Here is a 7,209-nt window from a genome sequence, read left to right as displayed (position 1 = left end):
CTAAGAATTAACATTTTGTTAAGCTGACAATTTTTTACTACATATTTCTACTAGCTATAAATAGATGAGAATCCATGGTTCTCAAGTTCGAGAATGACCGTAACTTTTTTTTTTCCATTTATATATAAGTTAAATAGATCTCATAAAAATATTAAAAACTATAAGAATCAATCATCTAAAGTTTAATGATCATTATTTTTTCTTTTATTTTTACGTTTTTTTAACAATTATTGTTTAAATATATCAAAGTTTATAGCTTTTATCATATTTTATTTTTACTTTTTTTTTAATATCAATATACTTTGAAGACAAATTAACAAAATTAAGTTCCAATATTGACATTTGATTTGTAACACTATTTTTTGTCATTAAAATATATTCATATTGATTCCTAACTGTTATAAATACAAAATTGTTAATTTTGATATGTTTGATTATTTTTTTGATGACAAAAAATAGAAAATAAAAATTAAATAAAAATATTAAACTATGAATAGTTAGTTTTCACGTTTTCTAATATTCTATTTTCCTATATTAACCATTCCGTTTGATTTAACTCCCACGTTTACTTATGGAACGGGCTGATGGGAGCTCCCAAGATTGATTCTTAATTGAACTTTCCATAAAACAATTGAAATAAAAAACAAAATTACGCGTATAATATCATATGATACATTTACAAATTTAGTCACTACATATGGTTGGCGTGTATCGGTTCTCTCACGCAGAATTTTTCTTTTTCCACAAATCTCACGATTTCCGTTGCCACTTATAAAAAACAATAACAATTTGCTTGTAGAAAAGTACATGTGTTATATATATATATATATATATATATATATATATATATATATATATATATATATATATATATATATATATATATATATATATATATATATTAAATCCAAGGGAGCTTAGCAATAGTACTTTTTTACCTTTAGGTTTTTGCCACAAGAATTTAGTGAATTTGACACTTTTAGTCCCTAAAGTCAAAACTTTTACACCCCGTTCCCGAGTTGAACTTAATGAGAGAAAGGAAAGGAAATGAGTGGAAATGAGAAGAAAATAAAAGAAACTGATGTTCCCGAGTTTCATTAAAGGAGGGAAGTAGAAGGAAGTGAAGAGAAATGGGAGTATCATTTTCCCTCCTAACTTTCCTTTCGATTTGGGAGGATTTGGAAAGAAAGAACAAAATGATTCATTTTCTTTCCACTTCTCTCCAACTCGGGAACACAAAAGAAAATTTTGTTTTCCTTTCCTTTCTCTTCTTTTCTCTCGTAACTTTCTTTTCTCTTCTCTTCTTTTCTTTTGTTAAACTCGGGATCCAGGCGTTACATTTTTATGTTTTGATTAAGTTTTTGTGTCTTTAGGTTTTTGCCACAAATCTTTAGTGACTTTGACATTTTTAGTCCTTGCAGTGAAAAGTTTTACATTTTGGTGTTTTTGCCACAAATCTTTAATGAATTTGACACTTTTCGTCCTTGTAGTCAAAACTTTTACATTTTGATATAAAAAACACAAAAAACCTCCTTTTGAATTTTGCCACCATATTTTCTCAACTTTGACAACTTTAACATTATTGTCACAACACTCTTGGATTTTATCCACCAATGTCCCTTTTTTGGTGGTACAAATTTTAGGGGGTGTCAACTTACTCTCCTATTTGTGGTGATTACAATTTCAACACATATCTTTTAAAATTTGCCGATTTTTCCCATAATACCCCAAAAGCGGCATAGCCGCGGGTTCTTTACTAGTTGATATTATAGTTATATTAGGTTACAATCCGTGGAAATAGGGATGTCAACGGGACCAAACGGGAGCGGAAATGGTTGCCCCCGCCCCCGCTCCCGAAATCACTTGTTGCCCCCGCTCCCGATCCCGCCCCCGGATCCCCCGCTTACACAGCCTCCGGTCCCGCCCCTGGTCCCGCCCCCGTTCCCCCGGTACTCCCGGTTTATAGGCTTAAAAATGAATTTTTTTTTTGCTAAAAAATTGCTTTGTTTTAGGCTAAAAATACTATTTTTAATAACTTTTGTATATAAACAAACATGTAAGCCCTTGATAAATCAAGAATTGATCAAACATAAAACATCACTAAAGTTATAAACATATATATATATATATATATATATATATATATATATATATATATATATATATATATATATATATATATATATATATATATATATATATATATATAAACGGGGCCACCACGGGAGTACAGGACGGAAATACTCACTCCCGCCCCCGGTCCCGAAAATAAACGGGAGTTAATATCACCCCCGCCCCCGCTCCCGCTCCCAAATTTTTTAAAAAATTAGTCCCGTACGGTATCGGGGTCCCGCGGGGGTTTTTGACATCCCTACGTGGAAACCAATGGTAAAAAAGAAAATTAATATTGATGATTAAAAATGATATTGAAAAATCAAAGATTTATAAAAATTTATTAAAATAGTTTATTAAAAATATGATACGTAAAAAGTTATTTCATAAATAATAATGTGTAACTGTATATTAAACTTATAACAAATAATTAATTAAAACGTTTATATATTGTATATTTAGTTTTTAAATATGAATGCAAAACACTTTCATACGTATCAATTAAAAAATATAATTTAATAGAATATGTTGCATAAAGGAAATATTAACATAAGGTATAACACTTGTACAAATGAATTGGAAAACCATTAGTGTTATCACAATACATTGTTGTGAAAATTTTACATTAATTGTAAATGTTTATCTAAATTTTTGTGAAAAAATGTTTCATAGTGACCATTTATTACAATTAAGATATTAAAACAGGAACTATATATGTAAATTATATAAATAATTTTATCAATAAAAATGGTTTGTTTTTCAATGATTGAATCAATATATTCATTTTTAAAGTTACAATAGAAAAAATATCTATACAACGCAAAAAACTAACAAAATGATCCTTTATTGCAAGAATTCACACCAAATTATTGTATATTTTTTTTTACTTCAGCATTGGTCTGAGTATTGAGTTTTTCCAATATAGTTTTATCAAAAAAAATGTTTCCTATTATCAGTCACAAGACACATCATGCTTTTGATTGAAAACACCACTATTTCCTTCCAGGTAACATGTCTTGAAATGCAATGGAGTTTCACTTTGTTCCAAACTCCACCATCATAATTTTATTATGAAATTTTAGGAACCTGATGACTATAGCTACTTGGAAAGTATGTTGTAATGCTCTTTTTAACATACTTTAGGAAGTTAGTTTTACTCCCAGAAGCTAAATGAGCCTACACTAATTAATCAATAGAGGTGTAGATAGAACAAAGAGAATACCAGCAAAAAATAACAAAAAAGTTAAAAACATTTATTTATGAACCCATTTTGCATTGTTAAACATCAAGACTTAGGGGCTGTTTGACAGGATCTGAATTTTTAAGAGCTGAATTTTTAAGAGGTCTGAATTTCTAAGAAGGTCTGAATTTCTAAGATGTAAATTTTCAAATACTGTTTGGTTGAAACCTCTGAATTACAATGCTGAATTATAAAAATGACCATTTTACGCTTCTGTGTTATTTTTTTTGTTGAATTTAACGTTTTTTGTTTATAAAATAACCAAATCAACTACTTGAATAATTATAAAAAAATATACAAACACCACATAAAATCCAAATTAAACATAAATGAAAATTAAACATATATCCAAATCAAACATAACTCTATCATTTCTTGATTATACTCAAAGCAACTAATTATAATAATACAAGAAAATCAAGATTTCATATCACAAATGACAAACCTATTTCTTAATTGTTGTACCCAAAACAATTAAAAGCTCCAAAACAATGATAACCTAAAACATATCTAAAAAAGTAAAAATCTTCTATTCTCTTGTTAATTTTCACTTATTCCCCAAAATACCCTTTCTGTGTAAAACATAATTTCTTTACTTCAATACGTAATAAATGATGTTAATGAATGCCTGGTATGAAATCTTCTCCACTAATAGACACCGCCTGTTCAAGATATAACATCATACTTTTAGTTAGTGAATCCATAACATGTTCATAATCAATTTCACAGATTTCAACATAATTTCACAAGAGTTCACAGATTTTTCAGAATTCATAAGCATACTTTCATAACAACATTTCAGAAAAACAACAAATCAAAAGAAAAAATACCTCATTTGTTGTTGGAAAGTAGAAAAACAAGAGAAACAACAAAAATCAAGATTTCACAGCAATGTTTTCCACATATTTCAGCAACATTTCACAATAAAAACGAAGAGAAACAAGAAATCAACAAAATTTTCAGAAAAATCCAAGAGAAAACAAAAAGAAACAAGATTTCACAGAAAAAACGAAGGAAAAAAAAGAAACCCACGATTTCATAAGACTATACACCATCTGATTTTAGAAAAATAAAAGAAAAAAACAACAAATTTTCTATGAAATCACCGAATTCAGGGATCACTTGGTTAGAGGAGAAATATGGAAGCATCTTCTACACTTGAAGAATGTTATTCTGAAGTAACATCAGGAAAAAAAACGACAAGAAAATAGGAGAAAAGAGAAGAAAAGCGAAAGAACCTGATGATGCTGCTGGAGTCGGCGATGGTGAAGGTTGCGGCGACAGGAGATGGCGCTATGAAGGGTGGCGACGGCGGCAGATGACGATGGGAGGAAGGTCTTCAGTGGCGAGAGTATAACCAGCTGATGGAAGCGAGAGAATCAAGCGAAAGCGAGAAGAGAGAGGGCTAGGGCGTCTTTTTTTTCCTTTCAGATGGGCTTCTAAGTCTGATTCGGTAAGTGATAAAATTCAGATTAAGACCACAAAATAAGAGATAAACAAACAGTCTGAATCTTACCGATTCAGACCTATCGCTTATTAAGTGGTATTAAGATGCAAACAAACGGGGCCTTATTAAGACAGAACAGAGCCCATGAAAAGTTGCAGAAGGAATACATAGTCAAGCTACATCAAGTCATTCAGCTAATAAAAAGTACAACTCGTTTTTGCATCATCATAAGAAAAGAGTCAACAAATCAAATGATTGCTTCTTTCTTGACATTCCTTCCACTAATTCTTCCTACAAGAATAAAATTTAGATTATGTTCTACTATCGGGGAAAAAATGTCAAATAACATTAACTAACGCCATAATATTAAGTTATTAACCAATACTTTTAGAGTGGATAAAAAATAAACTGCTATTAACAAAGTAATTAAAATCTAAGTGTCTGTTGGGGGTATTTTGGACAACAAAAAGGAAACAAAATCATAATTAAAAAAAAAAACAGTAAATTTAAATCATTATTCAGTTTCATTTTTTGATCAACCAATTCTGCATTATCAACATGTCATATAAGAACCTCCTAAAATAAAAAAGAAACAATCTAAACTGAATTATGATAATTTTTTTGCCCATTTGGAGATGATGAAAAATGAATATATCGTGAAATGAGTCTTCTCACCTCAACTTCCTAAACCAAGCAACTTTCATAAGAAAAAAAAAACCTTTTTCACCTATTTTTTTCCCTGTAAGGTAAAGTTTCATATTGACAACGAACATCTCAATGCCATTGAGAAAAGAGCTTGTATGTTTATATGATTCATATAAAATCCTTGAAAAATGAGCCCAAAATTGTGTAAGAATAAAAATATAGTTGTACAAAAATACTAAAACTTAATACATACTTACCATCCTCCGGGAATCACTGACCACATCTACATTGGGCGAAGTTGGAAATGTAGCAAAACCATTTGATAAATACCAATTCAGTATAAGTCTTATTCTTGTGTTGGCAATCTGGTGTTCTACAAGAAAGAAGGAACATTTTAAATAAAAAGTTTAGATACAATGAAAAATTAAATACTATAACCTTATATAAAAAGTTTAGATACAATGAAAAGCATTCAATTTATGATAAAAAAAATAGCTGCAAACTGATATAGATATTTTGGTTCAAGCGTTTTGTCAAACAGTTAGTATGCATTTCCCTTTGTCACGTTACCTTATTTTATGAGGCCAACGACTCTGTCTTCCACAACTCTCTAAACACCATTGCTATCATCTTTCAATCACAAACAAATTCCAAGAAGAAAATAATGATAGATGAGGTAACGATTAGGTTAGCAACAGTATAAGAGATGATTCACTGACCATATAAAACTCGTCCAAACCTGCCCTCATTGAGGAGGAAGAAGGAATTACCAGTTGAACAAAATAAACATTGAAAAAAATCAACAAGGTTTAATATCAAGAATTCGTCCAAACATGAGACCCCCGTGAGTTGCCATTTCTATTAAATCGTACTTAAAATCAGAAAAAATTCATATTTCTAACACCTAATTGATTTATAATACTCACTGGTAGCTTCCTTCAAGGCTCTAATACTTTGTCGAGACGTTCCATTGTTTTGTATAATTAGCCCTGCAAAAAATAAAGCCCCATCATAATCAAAACAGAATAAAAACAGTTGAAATTAATCGAAAAATCAAACAAAGTTATTGTGGTAAAGTTTTTAGAGTGTAACGACCATAAAACTCGAGCCAATTTAAAACATTTTATTTCATTTCAAAACCATTAAGTTCATACATCTTATTTTCAAAATAGTTTAAACATCAGAGTATCCCTAGAACCATATCACATAAATCATAAAACATGAGGAGCGGTACGATCACGCCTTCGCCTTGCCACGATCTCCTGAAGTACCTGAAACAATAAACTGCAACTGTAAGCCCGAAAGCTTACTGAGTTCCCCCAAAGTACCCATACACACATAAACATACATACAGCAAAGAACAACATGCTATGGGTCCAATCAACCTTCCGGTTGGAATACCCCTGGCCCTCAACCTTCGGGTTGGAATGCCAACATACTACGAGCCTAATCATCCTACCGGGATGGAATACTCTCGTCCCACAACCATCGGGTTGGAATGCCCATACACTTATACATACTACTACAACTACTATGGGTCCAATCATCTCGCAAGATGGAATACCCCAGGCCCCTCAACCATCGGGTTGGAATGCCAATCTACTATGAGTCCAATCATCCCACCTGGATGGAATACTCCTGGCCCACAACCATCGGGTTGGAATGCCCCACCTCCTATCATACAATAATAACTACCATGGGCCCAATCATCCCTCAGGATGGAATACCCCAGGCCCCTCAACCATCGGGTTGGAATGCCAACCTA

General features: G+C 31.3%; 1 long non-coding RNA gene across 1 annotated transcript; it reads right to left on the bottom strand.

Moving 5' to 3' along the window:
• Positions 1–4,992: 4,992 nt before the first annotated feature.
• LOC145168523 (uncharacterized) lies at positions 4,993–6,295 on the bottom strand. Its single transcript, XR_013741909.1, has 3 exons — positions 6,015–6,295; positions 5,702–5,817; positions 4,993–5,090 (listed from the first exon to the last, which is right to left on the bottom strand). It is a non-coding gene; the product is annotated as an uncharacterized LOC145168523 (long non-coding RNA).
• Positions 6,296–7,209: the final 914 nt, after the last annotated feature.

This window comes from Lactuca virosa, chromosome 4, assembly GCF_052849685.1.
Source record: "Lactuca virosa cultivar CGN04683 chromosome 4, Lactuca_virosa_CGN04683_v6, whole genome shotgun sequence".
Lineage (NCBI taxonomy): Eukaryota > Viridiplantae > Streptophyta > Magnoliopsida > Asterales > Asteraceae > Lactuca > Lactuca virosa.
The sequence above is the reverse complement of the archived record's forward strand: the minus strand, read 5'-3'. Positions and strand labels throughout refer to the sequence as shown.